The 20645-nt window shown below is 39.4% G+C and overlaps 2 protein-coding genes and 1 long non-coding RNA gene across 5 annotated transcripts in view; 1 reads left to right on the forward strand and 2 right to left on the reverse strand.

The window, feature by feature from the left end:
• Nucleotides 1-3872, reverse strand: part of ECM2 (extracellular matrix protein 2) — a 32687-nt gene extending 28815 nt beyond the window's left edge. For both annotated transcript variants that reach the window (XM_012747130.3, XM_012747129.3), the window contains exon 1: nucleotides 3741-3872. The gene's annotated coding sequence lies outside the window, so the exon portion shown is untranslated. The remainder of the gene's footprint in view (nucleotides 1-3740) is intronic.
• CENPP (centromere protein P) overlaps nucleotides 1-20645 on the forward strand; it is a 232289-nt gene that overhangs the window by 178276 nt on the left and 33368 nt on the right. The window lies entirely within an intron of this gene.
• LOC142874260 (uncharacterized) lies at nucleotides 7961-12944 on the reverse strand. The gene is made up of 2 exons (XR_012922065.1): nucleotides 12520-12944; nucleotides 7961-9340 (listed from the first exon to the last, which is right to left on the reverse strand). It is a non-coding gene; the product is annotated as an uncharacterized LOC142874260 (long non-coding RNA).

A 20645-nucleotide genomic window follows, 5' to 3' on the forward strand; every position in this document is an offset into this window, starting at 1 on the left:
CACTTCTTGAATTTATAGGCCTGATATTGTTCATAAAATTTAGAAACTTCTCATCCCTAATAGTCTCTTCAAATAGTACTTCACCTTTCCCTCTCCTCTTTCTTTCTAGAACTATAGTTACATGCATAGTAGCCTTCTCATTGTGTCTTTAATGTCACTTTCCCCTCCTTTGTCCTTCTGTCACTCCATGATTCATCCTGGTTATTCTCTGTACTTATCTTCCAGTTCATTAACACTCTCTTCAGCTATGGTTTATCAGCTATTAAATCTATCCATTGACTTCCTTGTTTTTTTTTTATTGTATTATTTTAGTTTTCAAGTTTTCAGTTTTCTTTTTATTATTTACAATCTCTATTGCAGTTATTATGCTCATCTCTCCTCTTTCACTTTTGTGAACATATTGATCACATTTGTTTTAAAGTCTGTGTCCAAGGACCAGGTTTTCTGGATCTTCTTTGTGTCTACTGTGTTTCCCCGATAATAAGACAGGGTCTTATATTTATTTTTCCTCAAGAAGACACCCTAGGGCTTATTTTCAAGGGATGTGTTATTTTTTTTTTTTAAGTACAGTACAACAATCTACATTTATTCTAGTTAAGTTGTCTTCTTCTGGAACATCATCTTAACTCTCCAAACCCCGAATTCCATCCTGAATTTCCTGCGACTCTATTTCCTTTAGAACCAATGGCCCCAATCTCTCATGTGGAGCAATAGAGCTCTCATGGGGCAGATAAAAAGGGCTGCTCGTCTTCTTTACCGCTCCACGACAAAATGCATGTGTTGTGCAGATACGCTACGTAGCCACACCCATCACTAGGTCTTATTTTCGGGGTAGGGCTTATGTTGCACAAATGCTTAGAAATCCTGCTAGGGCTTATTTTATGGGTAGGTCTTATTTTTGGGGAAACACAGTATTTTTATTATCTGTTGTTTCTTTAGTTTTTTTAGCCATCTTATTCTGTCTCTTCATGTGCCTGATGAGCTTTGATTGGGTACCAGCCATTGTATATGAAAAATTATGGAAATACTTTGAGGACTAAAATGATGTTATTCTCTATCCAAAGAAGATACATCTGCTTTGGGGATGAGATTAAGGACACTACCAGTCATATATTGAATGATTTGAAGCTAGGCTTCACCATATCCAATTAATAATTGCATTTTGTGTCCAACCCAAAGCCTGCTGACTTCACTAGCACTACTTTTTCATACCATCAACCACCCACCCCCTGCTTGCTTGGTCCTATTTGTTTGTTTCTCTCTAGCCTCATGAGGCTGTTTTAAAGCTCTGCTAATCTCCTCAACCACCTCTGCTGGAATCCACAGATACTTCCAGAAGAAAAGCTCTTCCAGACCTCTCTGGGTTTCAGTCCTATCCCAAATATTGGCCTTGTTGTTTTCCTCAACTTTTCTAGTTATTCTCAGCAGGTTTAATGGTTTGACTTCCTTGTCTGCCATTATCAGAAGTAAAAGCCCCCTCAGATGCATCTTATTTCTTTCAGAAATATATCTTTCTCTCTGGGAATCTTGTAGGTTGTAAAATTTCGTGGTTCTTATATATCTTAAAATATCATTCTGTTTAGTTGAAAATACAATTATGGTTTCAAAATCATTTCAATCATTTTCCTTTAATATTTTACAGATATTTTCTTATATTTAGTGTTGCTGTTATGAAGTTTGACTTGAATCTGATTCTCATCCCTTTATAAGAAACTTTTTTTTTTTCTATAGAAGTTTTTTCAAATTTTCAACGTATCTTTTCTATTCAGAAGTTTTACTACAGTGTGCCTCAGTATAGGTGATGGTAGTTGTTTATTTATCTTTCTTTGGATCTTCTAAGCTAAAAACTTCTTTCTTTCCCATACAAACTCTCTTTACTCAGTTTTTCCCATGCCTATTCAAGGCCACATTTCCCTCTTTAAATTCATTCCCATCTTCTCTTCATCTGCGAAGGACTTCTCATAGTTTCTGTCCACCAGGAGCTCCCCTTTTTATTTCCTAGTGCAGCTATATATTCATGTATTTATTTGTTTGTGATATATCTTCTGTTATTTTTAGGGATTCAGTAAGAGAAGAAGGCACAGTGTGTGCCCAGTTTGCCCTCTTGAATCTTAGTAGTCCTTTTTATAACTTCATCTGCCAGAATAATCCTCCTCTAGTTAGGTTTCACTTGTTTCATGTTCCAACTTGCCACCTCGTCACCTTAGCTGAACAAATGGCAGCCTCTAAGATATCTTCATGTCAGCTGACCTCAGCATACAGATGTTTTTTCAGTATATATGTACATTAATTACTGTAGTCATTTCAAAACTGTTACTGTAGGTCATTGAAATGTAACTATATCTGAAGAGCGTTTTGTAATCTATTTTAATTTTAGAAAAACTAACATACAGAATATAAAGAAGGAGCAAATACATTAGCTGATTGGCACCTGAAATCCTGAAAATCAATTCAGAGAGCAATGTACAGTATGTTGGAAAGGAATAGCAACAGCAGTAGGGGAAAGCAATATGAAAAATGAACTGGAAGACAGGATAGAACTAGAATTTCCTGAGTGACAGGGCAGGTGGCTTCTGACGGACATCATAAATGCTCTGTATTGCATCAAGTGTGTACATTGAAATTTTCTTGCTTTGACGATCATATGTGCAGACCCTCCATTCTGTTGTGAGGAGTAAGGCTCTGGATCTGAGGGCTCTGGAGTTAAAGTTTCATGAGGGTGTCAGGCATCCTGCTGTCTCTGAGCCCCCTATAAGCACTCACTTATGGGCAGCAGGCATTGCCTGAGTGAGTGCTTAGGAAAGAACGTGCCAACTGTGGCCAGGCCAAGCACACCCATCCCTCCCAGTATCCTCATCCTGGAAACCACCTCTCTTAGCCTGTCTTTTTCCCTGACAAACGGACCCACTTTTATTTATCCAGAAATCTGAATAAATATGTACAGAAATAAATTTACAGAGCTATCTTAATTTTGACAAACATCAGTATCTAAATTGTTTACTTGAAATGTTTAAATAAATTTTATGAAATGGCCCCTCCATACTAATTTTATAACTGATGCTTAGATCTTTGTTATTTTCAGTCATTTATGTAATTTTGTTTTACGTTTAATATTTGCTTTAATAAACAACTTCATAATTGAGTGCATACGTTTCTAGAGGTAAATTTTCTGGCACTCTAGTCACAGTATCATTTTTATCAAGTATATCTTTTCCTTCTGGTACTTATTGTGTTTATCCCAACATTAAGTATCATCTGAAAATGCTGATTAACTTATTTTCTTCATTTAAAGTTTTTCATCAGTTGTCTTAAGTAAACTTTAAAAATATTAATTTAGAATTTTAAACTTCTACACAAATCCCAAGATGTCTGTTATCTCTTTTCACTTCATTTAACATGTTTCAAGTGGAAAACATTTTTAATTTATCATTTATGTTCTTTCAGGACTTAAAAATTGAGAAAAAAAATGAAATTTTAATACCAATTTATACTTCTATTAAGTACATAATTCTATCTAAACATATAAAAATAATTTAATCAATGCTGTAAAGTTTTAAATATTTGGGAAGTACATCCTGAAAAACACAAGTAAACAAAATAATAGATACTTTGAACTTTTAAAATCTATTAGTAAAGAGCTAATTTACTGAAGGCTTAAACATATTTGCAACATAAAATACCCAAATATTAAAACCATTCCACATGCTTTAGTAGAAACTTAAAGTTTAAAACTTTTTTACCTTGAAATCTAAACTAAGTAGGCTTTGCTTCGTGTCATTTAAGTCTCCAGCTGAAAATGAAACAAAATCAGAGCTTTCGTTAAAAACAAAGAACAGAAGGGAAAGTTGAAAAATGCTAGCTGACTTCTTAGTAAAATCTAAAATAACTGCCTCCCTTGGGGATAAATGCCTTCCAGTGCTTTGTGCAGAAAATCAGCCAAGAAAATAACCAGGGAAAATGGTTACCAAGGGAAATTTTTTTTTTAATCATAGGAAAAAGTGGAAAACAGGGGCGGGGAAGGGAAGTAGCATTTTGTAGCCTTGAAAGGCACAGTTGGAAGCACAAAAATAAGCTTGATTAAGCAATCTGTGGTTTTCACAGACTATTTGCTTTAAAAAAATCTTAATGTTCATTGTTCATGCTAGCCAGTATGATATTCTTTGAGCCTTATCATACTATAGGAATGATACTCTTGTTCAACTAAAGGCTGTATGTATCTAGAGTTTCTTTTTAATCGGGTTAATGTTAATTTAACTTTATCATCTCTCTACTTGCCCACCCCAGTTTCCCCCACAATATCGTTAAAACAAAAAGCAATTACATATTAATGTCATTGAAAATTATGTAACTTCTAAGTATGAAATAATAAAAAGCAATGTGCAAAATAGCTGTGAGGCTCCTAATTATAATCTGTTACTCTGGCAATTAGTTATCTACTTTAGCCTTATTTTCTTCATCTGCAAATGAGCAAGTAAGAGACAAGTCAGGATTCTAAGCGCAACCCTGCTGCTTATGGGGAAACTTGAGTCAAGTTACTTACTTTTTCTGGCTAAAGTTCATTCTTCTGTAAAACTGGGATAATATGTACCTTTCAAATTTTTCTGAAAAGAAAAGTAATAACATATATATAAAAGGCCTAACGAATTATTTCAAAAATTTTTATGTCCGTATTTCAGAGGTCCAAACTATTTGACAGAGGAGCTAAATCTTTGTTTAAATTACCTGGATAGACCAAATCAAGGTTTTGTAAAATGACCTGGATAGACTGAATCAAGACCTGGGACTGAATCAAGATTTGGGCCACCCAAATGCCTAAAATAATGAAAACTATATTTGTTTTAAAAATGTAAGACATACTGCAAAGATAATAGAAGACAAGTAATGTGGAGAAATTCCTTAAAGATTAAAGGCAGACAGGGTCCCTCTGAAAGGAGATACCATAGGCCAAAACATATGGGAGAGGACAGCTCTGGGGGTCTTCCAAGTTTGGAAGTTAGAGATCCTGGGAACAGTAAGGTAGGTTCAAAAACTGCACTCAAAGTAGCAGGGAAGATGACCCCAATCCTTTGGTGTCTCCATGATTTGTTCTAAATATTAGACATTCGCCCCCATATTAGAACCCTTGTGCTCATCTACTTGGCCTAGAGCATCTAGACAGTGAAGTGGGTGGCTGGTGGAGCAGAGAGCCCCCATATTCAGAAACCAAACTAGCTATTAATACAACCCAGCTGCAAGCACAAACTTGATAAGTTCCACCCATATGTTCAGAGCTTTCAGTCGGTGTTTTAATCCTGTATTCTTTTTTTTATTATTATTTCAAGAAAATATGAAAGTACAAACATTTTGATTACATTTTATATCTTTATATCCCTAGCAAGGGTTAGAGATATGCCCTTCCCCTCCACAGTGCTTACCACATCCCTCAGATATGGGTCTACCCTCCCAACCCCCGAATCCCTGGTGAACACCACCACCATTTGAGCACCATAGTGTTAGTCACTACCAATTTGATGGCGAGTACATGTGGAGCCTATTTTTCTGATCTTGTGTCACCTCACTTTGGATAATGGGCTTAGGATAATATAAGCAGTGCTAGCTCGCTAGTTTCTTAGAACTGAGTAATATTCCATTGTAAACATATACCAAATTTTAATAATCCACTCATGAATTGACGGGCACTTGGGTTGTTTCCATATCCTTGCAATAGTGAATTGTGCTGCCATAAACATTCGGGTGCAGATGTCTTTATAATGTTTTATGCCCTTTTGAGTAGATGCCTAATAATGCTATTGCTGGGTCAAAAGGTATTTCTATTTTTAGCTCTTTGAGGTATCTCCAAATTCTTTTCCACAAAGGTTGCACTAATTTGCAGTCCCACCAGCAGTTTAAGAGTGTTCCTGTCTCTCCTTATCCTCACCAACATTTATTGTTTTGGGATTTCTTGATACAGGCCAATCTCACTGGGGTTAGGTGATATCTCATTGTGGTTTTGATTTGCATTTCTCTAATGATTAGAGATGGTGTACTTTTTTTATATGTTTGCAGGCCATTAGTCTGTCTTCTTTGGAAAAGTTTCTGTTCATTTCCGTTGCCCATTTCTTGATGGGGTTGTTTGATTTTTTTCTTGTTTATTCTTTTGATTTCTAGATAGATTCTTGTAATCAGACCTTTATCAGAAGTGTAGAGAGCAAATATTTTCTCCCATCTGTAGGTTGTCTATTAGCTCTAATGATAGTTTCCTTGGCTGTGCAGAAGCTTTTTAATTTGATCAGTTCCCATTTGTTTATTTTTGTTGCTGCGGTGATTGCTTTGGGGGTCTTCTTCAAGAATTCTTTGCCTAGGCCAATGTCTGAAAGGGTTTTCCTAACATCTTCTTCAAGGATTCTTAAGGTTTCATGCCTTAAGTTTAAGTGTGTTATCCATCTTGAGTGGACTTTTGTGAGATGTGAGAGGTAGGGATCCTGATTCATTCTTTACAGATCTAGAAAAAACAATTCTTCACTTTGTATGGAACCAGAAAAAACTTCGTGTAGCCAAAGCAATCTTAAGTAAAAAGAACAAACTGGGAGGCATCAGTCTTTCTGACTTTAAGCTGTACTATAAAGCAATAATAATTAAATCAGCTTTGGACTGGCACAAGAACAGTAGCATCGATCTTTGGAATAGGACTGAGATTCCAGAGATGAAACCATCTGCATATGGTAACCTAATCTTTGATAAAACAGATAAAAATATACATTGGTGAAAAGAATCTCTCTTCAATAAATGGTGCTTGGAAAACTGGATAGCTATATGCAGAAGAATTAATCCTGTATTCTTAATCCTGAGCAAATAGCTCAGGATTACTAAACATTTGGGAAGATTCTAACATTAGTGTTGAGAACCTACCCCCACCATACATATGCACATCAGAAAAGAAAACTTTGGAGATTGAAAGCTTGATAACACACATAAGAAACTTAATAGTCATGTTAGGAGATAAAGCTAAGGAAGCCTCCTAAAAAATAAGACTTGAAAGGCAAAGAAGTAGCTAGAAAACCGAAGAGAAAGGATACAATTAAGGACCAGACAAGGAAGTTTAATGTCTAGTTAAGAGTTCCAGAAAAAGAAAACAGAGAAAATTATGTAAATCAATGAAGAAACAATTTAAGAAAATGTCCCAGAATTACAGGACACAGATTTCCAATATGAAAGGGCCCACTGAGTGTTCAGTATTATAGGTGAAATGAGTTGGATATCCAAGGCACATAATTATGCAACTTAAGTATAGTGAGACAAAGAAAAGATCCTGCATACTTGCAGAGACAAAAGTAAATCAGAGGATCTGGATTAGAATGACTTCAGACTGCTGAACAGCCACTCTAGAAACAAGAAGATAATGGATAAATACCTTTAAAACTCTGAAAGAAATTTATTTTTCTCAATTAAAAAGTCATTACAAGACAGCTGGGTGCAGTAGTTCACGCCTGTAGTCCTAGCACTCGGGGAGGCTGAGGGGGAGAATCGAGGTCAGGAGTTTAACACCAGCCTGAGCAAGAACAAGACCCCATCTCTACTAAAATAGAAAAATTAGCCAGGTGAGGTGGCATGTGCCTGTAATCCCAGCTACTCAGGAGGCAGAGGCAAGAGGATCACTTGAGCTCAGGAGTTTGAGGTTGCAGTGAGCTGAGATGATGCCACAGAACTCTAGCCAGCAAGACAGAGCAAGACTCAGTCTCAAAAAAAAAAAAGTCATGACAAGACAAAAAGAAAAAGATGAGTACATAAATGGGCAAAAGCCATTAAATGGGCAGTTCACAGAATAGAAAATGTCAGTGGTCAATAAACAGAAGAAAATAATTTCTCACCCTCAGTAATAGCCAAGAAATGTACATTAAAACAGTAAAATTATTTTTTCACTATCAGTGAAATGTTGATTGTCGCGCCCGCCTTGCCAGCAAGGAAGACGCGGCAACCGGAGTTCTTCTGACAGTGCTTTAATGGGGTTCCCTTTAGACTTACATGATGCGGAAGACCCAGCCCGGCAGCGCGCAGGCTGCTATATACCCCAGAAGCACAACCCCTAAGCTGGGATAGGCCGCTCAGCTGTCGAGCCACCAAAGCATTAGTCCATAGCAGGACCCTTCGTTTGCATGCTTGCGCCACAGGGCAACCGACAATTGCGCGTGCGCTGAACTTGTTTGCTGCTCTAGGCAAAGCCGGAAACAGGCGCCAACTTGTAAATGGCATTGACACCGCGCCCCACATCTCCCCCTGTTTTATTAATTTAATGAGAGCTGAGCAACCGTTCAGCACTGTCCTTCGACCGTGCGATCAAGGTTGCAGAGCCTCACTTTCACCAGCAACCACCTAACCTCGTGCAATGAGCACAACTCGGAGGTGTGCAAAGGCTGGCTGTGGGATAGGAGACATGCCTTATTTGGTGCAATGGGAGAGACCCCTCAGAGTGCAAAGGCCATGTCTACTAAAATACCTGGGGGTAGGAGCGGGTGCAACCCAAAACTAGGCTAACCTTTTAGCATGGTCAACCACACCTGTGTAGGCTGTCCCAGTTCAAGCGCAGCAAATGCCTGTGCCAATACCACATGGTCCCTCCGTCTCTGGGCCTGCAGCCTACAGATGGCCCACAGCCCGCTGCCAGCCGCAGCAAGCAGCAAGACGGCCGTGGCTGCAAGACCGAAACAGAGTCATAGAGCTAGGAGCTTCAACAGGAACAGGAATGTATCTAGGCAAGCAGGTAACAATGGCAGAGGGGTGAGACGTGGCATTCCAACACAATGTATAATTGCACGTATTAGAGGAACAGTTCACATGTGTACCAGAGGGTTTTCCGTGGATACCACCCAGATAAACGGGGGCCAAACACAGACAGGTGTAGGGGCAAAGGTCGCGTTTCGCCCTCCCGCAATCACCCTCACAGAACCCTCAAAAGAGTCGCTAAGATTCCATGCGAAACTAGCATTCCCTGCCATACCCCCAGCCACTATGGACAGGGGAGCCAAGTCTGTGCAGCTTCCGTTAACCCCACACAAAACACAAAGTCCCCTTCAAGGAGAAGGATCTATTTCCCTCCAGTTTACTACTCTGCGTGTCCAACGGCAGGTACGCAGTGCCCAGGGAAACATTAGTAGAAAAGAGGCGGGGGGAAATTGGTGAGTTATGTGTCACAGGCATCGGCAGGGGAAGTACTGACAGGATCCCCCAGCGTGGCTCCGCTGCCATCCTCGCGATCATCCATGCTGTCGTCAGGAGGAGTAGCCAGCACATCTTCATGCTGCTCCAGAGGCTGCTGCACCGTTCTAGTCAGCCGCGTGGGCACCCAGATGGGATTGTCCTGGTCCTGTGGAAAAATACAAATAGCTCCCCTGGATCTCATTATTACTGGATCCGGGCCTTTCCATAGATTAGACAACACATCTTTCCACTTCACTAATTCTTTCTGTGGCGGAGCAGGCGTGACATGCCTGTCTGCTGCCGAACGTCCCTTGACATCTAAATTTAAAAAATTTAAAGTAAAGAGAGCAAAGGAGAGGCGTCCTTTGGGTGATAGCCCTAGCTGTAGGGCATCTCCCCCTTTTTGTTTTTGTAAGTACATTTTGAGCGTGCCGTGAGCACGTTCCACGATGCCTTGCGCTTGAGGGTTGTAGGGAAGACCGGTACGGTGCTCCACACCCAAGCGAGTGCAAAACTGCTGAAAAGATTTTGAGGTATAAGCCGGGCCATTATCTGTCTTAATAACCCGGGGCTTGCCCCAGGCTGCCCAAGCTTCTAGGCAGTGAATGATAACGTAACTTGCCTTTTCTCCAGCCAGAGGCGTGGCATGAAGGACGCCTGAGCACGTGTCAACAGACACGTGAACATACTGAAGCTTCCCAAAGGATGGGACATGAGTTACATCCATTTGCCACAGTTGTAGAGGACGCAAACCCCTAGGATTCACGCCCGTATGAACAACGGTGCGATAAGGAGACGCCCTTATGAACAACGGTGCGATAAGGAGCACAACTTGGACATTGCAGTACAATCTCACGAGCATCTGCACGTGTGATGCTGAACTTAAGTCGTAAGGTTTCAGCTGGCACATGATAAAGTTTATGAAAGTCTATGGCGGCGGCGTGGCCATCAGACACCCAGAGGGCGCGAGTGGCGCGATCTGCCATAGCATTTCCCGCAGCCATAGGTCCAGGTAACAAGGAATGAGCTCTGATATGCTGAATGGAAAATGGGTTTTTCCTATTTTGAATAGTATTCCTAATTTCTGTAAATACAGAAAAGACAGTACTCTTGGCAAGAATGTGAAAGGAGTTCTCTAACTGTTTAACTGCGTTGACCACATAAAAGGAGTCTGAGATGATGTTGATAGGTTCAGTGATGGTACTGAGAACCAGACCGACTACGGCACACTCTACTAGCTGAGGAGAAGAATAGTTAAACTGTTTTGTATACACCTTGTCCTGAATGACATAGCTCCCAATACCCGTCTTAGAGCCATCGGTATACACATCCAAGGCATCAACCAAAGGTTGCAGCGAAGTTACTCTTGGGAAAATAAGCTCGTTCCTCATTGCAAACTGCAATAAGGCATGTCTGGGATAATGGTTGTCAATGCTCCCTGGGAAGGTGCATCTCAATATGGCCCATGCATCAAGAGTGGCACATAAGGTGTTCACCTGATTGGCAGTATATGGACAAATCAGGCTATCAGGGTGACGCCCAAAATGGGACACAGCCAAACTAATACCCTTTAAAGCTATCTCGGCCACACAGGTAGGATAATGGCCAATCACCTTTCCTGGAGAGGCTTGAGGATGCACCCATAAAAGGGGACCATCCTGCCAAAGCACTACCGTAGGGAGCGTGGGAGAAGGGAGTACACAGAGGGAGAAAGGATCATGGTGTTGAATGCGCACTAGTTGCGCCTTTTGAATGGCTTCTTCTACCTTATGAAGAGCCTTTAGGGCCTCAGGAGTCAAAGTTCTAGGAGACGTGATGTGTGAGTCTCCCTCTAGAATCTGAAATAATGGCTTCAGTTCTGCTGTGGTAAGACATAAAAAAGGTCGAAACCAATTGATATCCCCTAGCAGTTTTTGAAAATCGTTTAAGGTCCTCAAAGCATCTCTTCGGATGGACAGTCTTTGAGGCACAATTTTGTCAGGGAGAATGCTACTACCAAGAAACGCGCCTACTTCTCCCTCTTGCACCTTTTCTGGAGCGACCAGCAAGCCTTTTTCCTTTAAGTGAGCCTGAAGGGACGCATAAGCTTGGCGAAGTACGCCATCATCACAATGACACAAGAGAATATCATCCATATAGTGTATAATTTTTACCTTTGAAAACTTCTGCCTAACCGGCTGGATAGCCGAGGCCACATAAAGTTGGCACATAGTGGAACTGTTAGCCATGCCCTGAGGCAAAACCTGCCATTGATATCTTGCATCAGGCTGCTCATGGTTTATGGAAGGAAGCGTGAATGCAAATCTGCTTTTATCTTGTGGGTGCAGGGGAATAGAGAAAAAACAGTCCTTGATGTCCAAGATAATTAGACTCCAATGTTTAGGCAAAGCTGAGAGAAGGGGCAGTCCTCTTTGAACAGGCCCCATAAGCTGCATCTGGGCATTAATTGCTCTAAGGTCATGCAACAGTCTCCATTTACCAGACCTTTTCTTAATCACAAAAATAGGGGTATTCCAAGGAGATTGAGAGGGTTCAAGATGCCCAAGAGTAAGCTGCTCTTGCACTAGATTATGGGCAGCGAGTAACTTTTCAGAGGGTAAGGGCCACTGAGGCACCCACACTGGCTCCTCTGTATTCCAGGGTATGGGCAGAGGATCCCCAGCGGCCAGCGGCCCCTAAGAAAAACCCAGCCCTTCCCAAGGCGGGGCATGCGGAGGTGGGCGGTACCGCTCACAACCGGCAGCTTCCTGAAAAACTGGTTCCTCTTTCTTTTCTAGTTCCTCATCTGACTCTGGGCTATTTTCGCAGTCTGACTCAGAGTCAGCAGTGTCAGATAAATGTAGATTGTCAAAATCTGATAAGGGGTCACAATTAGGCAGATCGGGCTGCGCTTTCCCTCCCTGCATTTTCCTTTTTTGAGCTCTATATTCCTTTTTTCCACCTTTTACCGCGGTCCCTCCCTGACTGCTTCTCTCTGAGCTTGCTTCTTGCAAGTCACTCAGTGCTCTTTGGCTAGCTGCTACGCGCGGGCCTGAGCTTTCATCATGCAGGCACTCCATAATTAGGTTGTGAACAAGGAGAGTGCCTGGCTTTAAAAGTCCTGCGCCACGAAGGTCCCGTCCTAACTTCCCCCAAGAGGGAATAGTCAAAGAACCCGAGTGGAGGAACCAAGGAGCTACACGGTCCACCTCCTTCAAAAATTTTATGAGGGTCCTTTCCTCACAGTGCACTCCTTGTGATGCTAAGAGGTTCTTAATAGGCCACAAAAAGCGCCGCAGCGGAATATTACCCATTTTTTGGAAGCAGGGGAGTTTTGGCCGTCCCACACGTCAGTTCTGAACTCACCTCTGTCGAGGTCGTCTCCGCTGGTGCTTCAAAGTTGTTTCGGTTCCCGGGTTTCGGCACCACTTGTCGCGCCCGCCTCGCCAGCAAGGAAGACGCGGCAACCGGAGTTCTTCTGACAGTGCTTTAATGGGGTTCCCTTTAGACTTACATGATGCGGAAGACCCAGCCCGGCAGCGCGCAGGCTGCTATATACCCCAGAAGCACAACCCCTAAGCTGGGATAGGCCGCTCAGCTGTCGAGCCACCAAAGCATTAGTCCATAGCAGGACCCTTCGTTTGCATGCTTGCGCCACAGGGCAACCGACAATTGCGCGTGCGCTGAACTTGTTTGCTGCTCTAGGCAAAGCCGGAAACAGGCGCCAACTTGTAAATGGCGTTGACACCGCGCCCCACAGTTGATGACAAAAATTTGGGGATAGAGGTTATATATCAATATTTTTGAAAATTATCCAAATAATTCCAACATTCACTGAGGCTTGAAGATCACTATTAATCAAAAATCATGGCCTGGTTTGAAACACATACATTGGGTTTGGGGGAAAAAAAATGTTGACATGCTGTGTTGGCCAGTGTGTAGGACAAACAGAAATGCTCATGTTCTTTGAGAACAGTTTAACGGCAGCTATACTGTCTGTTCCAGCATTTCATTTTAGGAATCCATTATAGAAACACATCTTTCTGTGCAGAAGTGTGTCTCCAGGGAAGTACTTTGAAGCACTGTAATCATGGATTTAAAAAAAAAAAAAAAAAAAGTTGTGTATTGGTAGAGAACAATGGACTTACCATAAAGCAATTTGGAGAGACTGAAGTAACTCCACTAATACCGGCATGCAGAGTTGGCCAGAGTATACCAAGAGGAAAAAAGAGATTTTCAAACCATACATGTATTATGGTCTTATCTTCTTTTGATGTATGTAATTTAGTATATTACTAGAAAGCAAATTGGAAGGAATAAACAACAAACTGTTAACAGTAGTTGTCTCTGGGTGATGGAATTATGGGGAGACTTTTACTATGTAATTCTATATTTTTATCATGTTTTGAGCTTTTTATAACCAGGTCAGAAAAGAATAGTTTTTAAAAACAATATAAGCAATCATAAAAAGAAGTAACTCTTAAAGTAACAGCATTGAGGAGTACCAATAACTGCCATGCTAAAATGGACATGGTTGCCAAAAACCAAATTTTATCATTTCTGAGGTCCCTGCTCTAGAATTTTATGGTTTAATGGACTGTTACATGAGTCCTTTTGCAGAAACTATTTTAACCGCACTAGCACATGGAAAATGCTGGTATTATGTTTTCTTCTGCCCCTTTTATTATTGCAGACATGGTTATGTCCTGAAACTTGGCTCTGACAACACTCTGTGGGAGTGTGGTATTGGTCACCAAAAGGACATAAGTAGAGCAAGCATTACCCATGCCACAAGATTATTTGCCTGTGAGGATTTAGACTCCAGAACATTTCCTTCAGATGCCATTTGTCTTAAGTAATGTCACCTTTTCGGTATTTTCCCCTTGTGGTCTAGAGTACCAGCGAGTTTTTCTTTTAAGGGTTCAATTGCTTACCATATGACGACTTTATAGATATTCATACCCAAATAAAGCTAAATTTTGGAAATTTTAAGTAGGGCCATTACTCAGAAACAGGAGTCTTATCTTGCTTTAGGCCTGTTCTAGAACTAAACTTTCCTTCCTCAGGCCATAGTTTAAATGTCTTTTAAACTAATTCACACTGAAGTGTGGCAGTTGCTTTATTTTCACAGTTAAAAATTTCACTATTTAATACCGATACATTGGATTATTCTACCAACCTTCCCATTGAAGTAACTAAAAAAGCTAGATTACATATAGAAACATCTGAAAATCATTAATGAGGTGAGAAGATAGCGTGGAACCACTGGGCCCACCCAGATCTGGGAAATTACTATGAATAGCTTTTTGCCCTGGGATTGTTTGCCAGAAATATTAGAGAGTAAAAATATCAGCGAAATGAAAAAATATATATATAGAAGGTCAACAATGCCAAAAGTTGAGGCTTTTTTCCTTTTTTCTTTTAATCCATCCCATCAAATACCTATCATTCATTCCTATTCATTCCTATTGTCTAACTGAAACATTGTACCCTTTGACCACAACATCTCTCCATTCCCCCCACCCCAGCCTCTAGTAATCACTATTCTACTCTCTGATTCTAGGAGTTAGATATTTTTTTTTTTTTTAAGATTCCACATACAAGTGAGATCATACAGTATTTATCTTTCTCTACTGGCTTATTTCAGTTAGCATATCTTCCAGGTTTATCCTGCAAGTATTTACTTCTTTTTATGGCTGTATAGTATTTTATTGTATGTAAATACCACATTTTCTTTATCTGTGCATTCACTGATAGATACTTAGGTTGTTTTCATATCTTTGCTATTGTGATTAGTGCTGCAATAAACATGGGGGTGCAGTTATCCCTTTGATTTACTGGTTTCTTTTCCTTTGTTAATACCCAGTAGTGGGATTGCTAGATTATATGTTAGTTGTATGTGATTTTTTAGAAATCTCCACACAGTTTTCCATAATGGCTATATTAATTTACTTTCCCACCAACAGTGTACAAGCATTCCCTTTTCTCCTCATCAATACTTTTATCCTGACCAACACTTGTTATCTTTTGTGTTTTTGATAATACCCATTCTAAGAGGTGTGAGGTGATAGATAATTCATTGTGGTTTTAATTTGTATTTTCCTGATGATTGAACATTTTTCATATACCTATTGGCCATTTATATATCTTCTTTTGAGAAATGTCTTTTCAAGTACATTGCCCATTTTTTAATTGGGTTATTTCTTTTCTTACTGTTGAGTTATTTATATATTTTAGATATTAACCACTTAGCAGATGTATAGTTTGCAAATATTTTCTCCCATTCTGTAGGTTGTCTTTTCACTTGTTTGTTTCCTTTGCTGTGCATAACCTTTTTAGTTTGACGTCGCATTTGTCTATTTTTGCTTTTGTTACCTGTGCTTTTCGGGTCATAACCAAAAAAATCATTGCTCAGACAAATGCCCTGGAGCTTTCCCCCTATGTTTTCTTCTAGTGGTTTCATAGTTTGGGGTCTTACGTTTAATTCTTTGATCCATTTTGAGTCAATTTTTGTTTATGGTGTGACATAAGGGTCTAATTTAATTTTGCATGTAGATATCTAGTTTTCCCAGCACCATTTATTGAAGAAACTATCCTTTCCCCATTACCTGCTCTTGGCAGCTTTGTCAAAAAACAGTTGGCTATAAATGCATGGATTTATTTCTGGGCTCTCTATTTTGTTTCATTGGTTTCTGAGTCAAAATGAGAGATGTGTAGGGCCTGAATTGAGCTGAGTTGGTGGGAGTTGGTTCAACCTCATTGTTTTGCATATGGATATCCAGTTGTCCTAGCATCATTTGAAGAGACTGTTCTTTCTCCCATTGATTGGTCTTGCCACCCTTCTTGAAAATCAGTTGGCTGTAGATGTATCACTGACTTTCAGTATTCCATTGGTCTATATGTCTATCCTTATTACAGCATCACACAGACATAAGCTGATTATTGTAGCTTTGCAAGAAGGTTTTTGTAGGTTTTTGAAATCTGGAAGTGTGAGACCTCCATCTTTGTTTTTTCCCCTGAGGATTGTTTTGGCTATTTGAGGTTCCTTGTATTTCCATATGAATTTGAAGATCAACTTTCCCATTTCTGCAAAAAAGGCCATTGACATTTTGATAGAGTATAGTGTTTTTATAACCAGGAAAAAACTTCTTTTTTTCCAGAGGAAGAATTGGTGGGTGGAATTAGTCTATTGCAACTATCCAAATGAGAGATGTGTAGGGCCTGAATTGAGCTGAGTTAGTGGTGGGAGAAAGGAGAGGACCAATGTGAAAGGCTCATTTGGGGATGGAATTTGAGGACGGTGGCTCAGATGGAGCAGAAGTATCTGGAATAACACCAGGGTTGGAGGGAAAACATCCCTTCTAATATTCTCTTTGGCTTTCTTCCCCCAACCCCCCCCCCCATACATACTCAAGTCCCAACTCCTTGGCTTTCTAATTGCCTGCTCAGCTGATATACTTACTTAAAAATCTACAACCCTATATGTAGAGAAATGTTAAAAACCACTGCACTGTGCACTTGAAAAGAGTGAATATGATGGTATGTGAATTATATTTCAGTAGCTTAACAGCTCATTTAATGTCTTGTTGAGACGTGCTATAGAAGCACATTGTCTGGCCTTACCTTTCCCCATCTGCACATCAACAAGGGTGGGCTGTGTGCTGGTCATTAGTGCTGTTTTAGCTCTCTGGGCACATGATGGAACTGCACTGCCTGGACCCTTCCAAAGTTAGATGGGACCATACAATTTCCTTTGGCCAATATAATTAGACACTTTTAGAGCACATGTGTGATTTGCAACCTTGTGTTCCCACTGCTATGGCAGTCAGGACAGCCTGCTTGTAGGTGAAGTGTGAGCGACTATAATGAGCTGGCTATAAACAGTTGGCTATAAATGCATGGATTTATTTCTGGGCTCTCTATTTTGTTTCATTGGTTTCTGAGTCCATTTTTATGCCAATACCATGTTGTTATTTTGGTTACTAAAGCTTTGTAATATATTTTGACATCAGGTAGTGTGATGCTTTCAGCTTTGCTTTTTTTGATCAAGATTGCATTAGCTATTAAGGGTCTTTCCTGGTTCCATACAAATTTTAGGATTGTTTGTTTCTATTTCTGTTAAGAATGTCATTGGGGCCAGGGTGGTGGCTCATGCCTGTAATCCTAACAGTCTGGGAGGCGGAGGTGGGAGGATCATTTGAGCCTAGCAGTTTGAGGTTGCAGTGAGCTAGAATGATGCTACTGTGCTCTAGCTGGGGTGACAGAGCGAGACTCTGTCTCAAAAAAAAAAAATGTCATTGGAATTTTGATAGGGATTACATTAAATCTGTAGGTCACTTTGGGTAGTATGGGTATTTTAATCATAATAATTCTTCTAATCCATTAACAAGGGTTACCTTTCTCCATTTTTTGGTGCCTTTTTCAGTTTCTTTCATCAAAAGGTTTCAGTGTAAAGTTCTTTCACTTCCTTGTATACTGCTAAGTTTTTTTTTTTTTTGTAGCTATTATAAATGGGCTTGCTTTCTTGATATCTTTTTCAGATAGTTTGCTGTTAGTATATAGAAACACTACTGATTTTTGTAAGTTGATTTTATATCCTGCAACTTTGCTGAATTTGTTTATTAGTTCTAACAGTTTCTGGTGGCATCTTTAGAATTTTCTATATGTAAAATTATGTTATCTGCAAAGATTTAACTTTATCCTTTCCAATTTGGATGCCTTGTATTTCTTTCTCTTGCCTAATTGCTCTGGCTAGGAATTCTGGTACTCTGTTGAATGAATAGAAGTAGTGGGAGTGGGCAGCTTTGTCTTACTCCCAGTCTTAGAGGAAAAGCTTTCAGCTTTTCACCATTGAGTATGATGTTAACTATGGGCTTGTCAAAAATGATCTTTATTATGTTGAGGTACATTCTTTCTATAGCTAATTTTTTGAGGATATTTATCGTCTTTCTTTTCTTTTCTTTCTTTTTTCTTTTTTTTTGAGACAGAGTCTTGTTCTGTCACCTAGGCTAGAGTGAGCCTAGCTCACAGTAACCTCAAACTCCTGGGCTCAAGAGATCCTCCTGACTCAGCCTCCTGAGCAGCTGGAACTATAGGCACACACCACCATACCCAGCTAATTTTTTCTATTTTTAGTAGAGATGGGGTCTTGCTGTTGCTCAGGTTGGTCTCTAACTCCTGACCTCAAGCGATCCTCCTGCCTTGGCCTCTCAGAGTGCTAGGATTACAGGCATGGCCTTCAAGGATTTTTATCTTTAAAGGATGTGAAATTTTGTCAAATACTTTTTCTTCATCTCAAAAATTGTGTTCTTAAAAGCAAGTCTAATAAAAGCTGTAACAAGACTGATGCATGATAAAAGAGAAAAAGTACAGATGACTAGAAAAATTTGCAATCACCACAGATTCTTAAAGCATTTAAAAGAAAACAAGAACATATAATGAACAATTTTATGCCAGTAAATTGGTATATTTAGATGATATGAATAATTCCTAGAAAAATACAACTTAACAAAATTCTTACAAGAAAAAACAGAAAATCTGAATTGTCTGCAACTATTAAGGACATTGAACCCATTATTTCAAACATTCCCACAAAGAATACCACAGGCCTATGTTGTTCATCAGTGAAATCTACCAAACAATTTTTTTTAAGATCAGCATAACTATATTACAAACTGCCAAGATCATTACAAGAAGGGAAAATTTTATAGGTCAATCTCAGTAATGAACATAGATTAAAATATATATGTGTATGTATATTAGCAAACCAAATCCAACAGTAATATAAATAGGATAATATATCATGACTATGCTGGGTTTATTGAAGAAATCATAGGTTAATTTAAGGATAAAAATCCAAACATTGTGTGATCATCTTAATAGATGCAGAAAAAGGTTTTGATAAAATTCACCATGCATTAATGTTTAAAGAAGAAAGGAAGGAAGGAAGGAAGGAAGGAAGGAAGGAAGGAAGGAAGGAAGGAAGGAAGGAAGGAAGGAAGGAAGGAGGGAGGGAGGGAGGGAGGGAGGGAGGGAGGGAGGGAGGGAAGGAAGGAAGGAAGGAAGGAAGGAAGAGGGAGGGAGGGAGGGAGGGAGGGAGGGAGGGAGGGAGGGAGGGAGGGAGGGAGGAAATGTTTACCATAGTAGGAATGGAAGGGAACTTCTTTAGTCTGACAGAATATCTACAGAAAGCAACATACTTCCACTCCTAGCTCTATATCCAAAAAAATTTTTAAAAATGTATGTTGACATGAAAACTTGCACACAAATATTCATAGCTACTCTATTCATGACAGCCATAATGTAGAAACAATGTAAATGTTTGTTAATTGATGAATGGATAAATAAAATGTTGCATATCCATACAATGGAATATTAGTTGGCAATAAATAGGAATGACATACTGATACATGCTACAACATGGATGAACCTCAAAAAAATATTATGCTCAGTGAAAGAAGCCAGACACAAAAGACCAAATATTGAATAATTCCGTTTATATAAAATGTCTGTAATAGGCAAATCCATAGGGTTAATGTGCACATGCACATTAGTGATTGCCTAAAGTGAGGGAATGAGAGGGTGAGGAATGACTGTTAATGACTATAGGATATCTTTATCTTTATCTTTATAGGATGAACAAAATGTTCTTAAAATAGGTAATAGTGATGGCTCCCAAATATGCATATATTAAAAACCACTGAACTATATAAAGTGTGCCTTTTATGGTACATAAATTATATTTTACTAAAGCTGTTATTAAAAATACTCAATGATGAAATATTAAAAGTTTTCCCTTCCTGGGAACAAGACAATGAGGCCTACAGAAGGTCCTGGCCAGAGCAGTAAAACAAGACAAAGAAGAAGTATAAGGAAATTAAAAAACTGCCGTGTGAGTTGTATTTAACTCATGCTAGTTTTGAGCTTGGGGCTTCATGAAGCATATGTAACTGCAGTTGGTTCATGAAAATCTTATTGATGTTTTCATTGTTATAATTAATATTGACAATTTAATTGTATATAACTCATGCACAGAAAATAAAAATAAATTTTTCATTAAATTAGGAAAAAAGTAAATGAAGGAAAAATTGTTATTATCCCCTTATCATATGATTGCATATATAGAAAATCTGAAAGAATTTTCAGATAAATTATTAAAATTATCCTTAGAGTTTTCCAGATACATAGTGAAAATATAAAAATGAATTGCATTTAGCCCTCCCAAAGAGGCCCAGAATGCTGCATATGTGTCGCTGGGAAGGCTCATGGTTCTGCTGTGCTCTCATGTGATCCACCATGCTGATGGTTCTACTTTTAGAGGATCTTTAACTGCTTTGACATCACAAAAGCTCTCTTGCTAAAAAGGTGCTCTCTCTGCTGAAAATTAAAAGATGTTCCACCTCACAAAACATCAGACAGTAAACTAATGTGAAAATTGAGGCCTGTCAAATCCATTAGGATTAAGATAAATCTTTTATTCCAACTTGGCAAAG

The sequence above is a fragment of the Microcebus murinus genome, chromosome 12, assembly GCF_040939455.1.
Source record: "Microcebus murinus isolate Inina chromosome 12, M.murinus_Inina_mat1.0, whole genome shotgun sequence".
Classification (NCBI taxonomy): Eukaryota; Metazoa; Chordata; class Mammalia; order Primates; family Cheirogaleidae; genus Microcebus; species Microcebus murinus.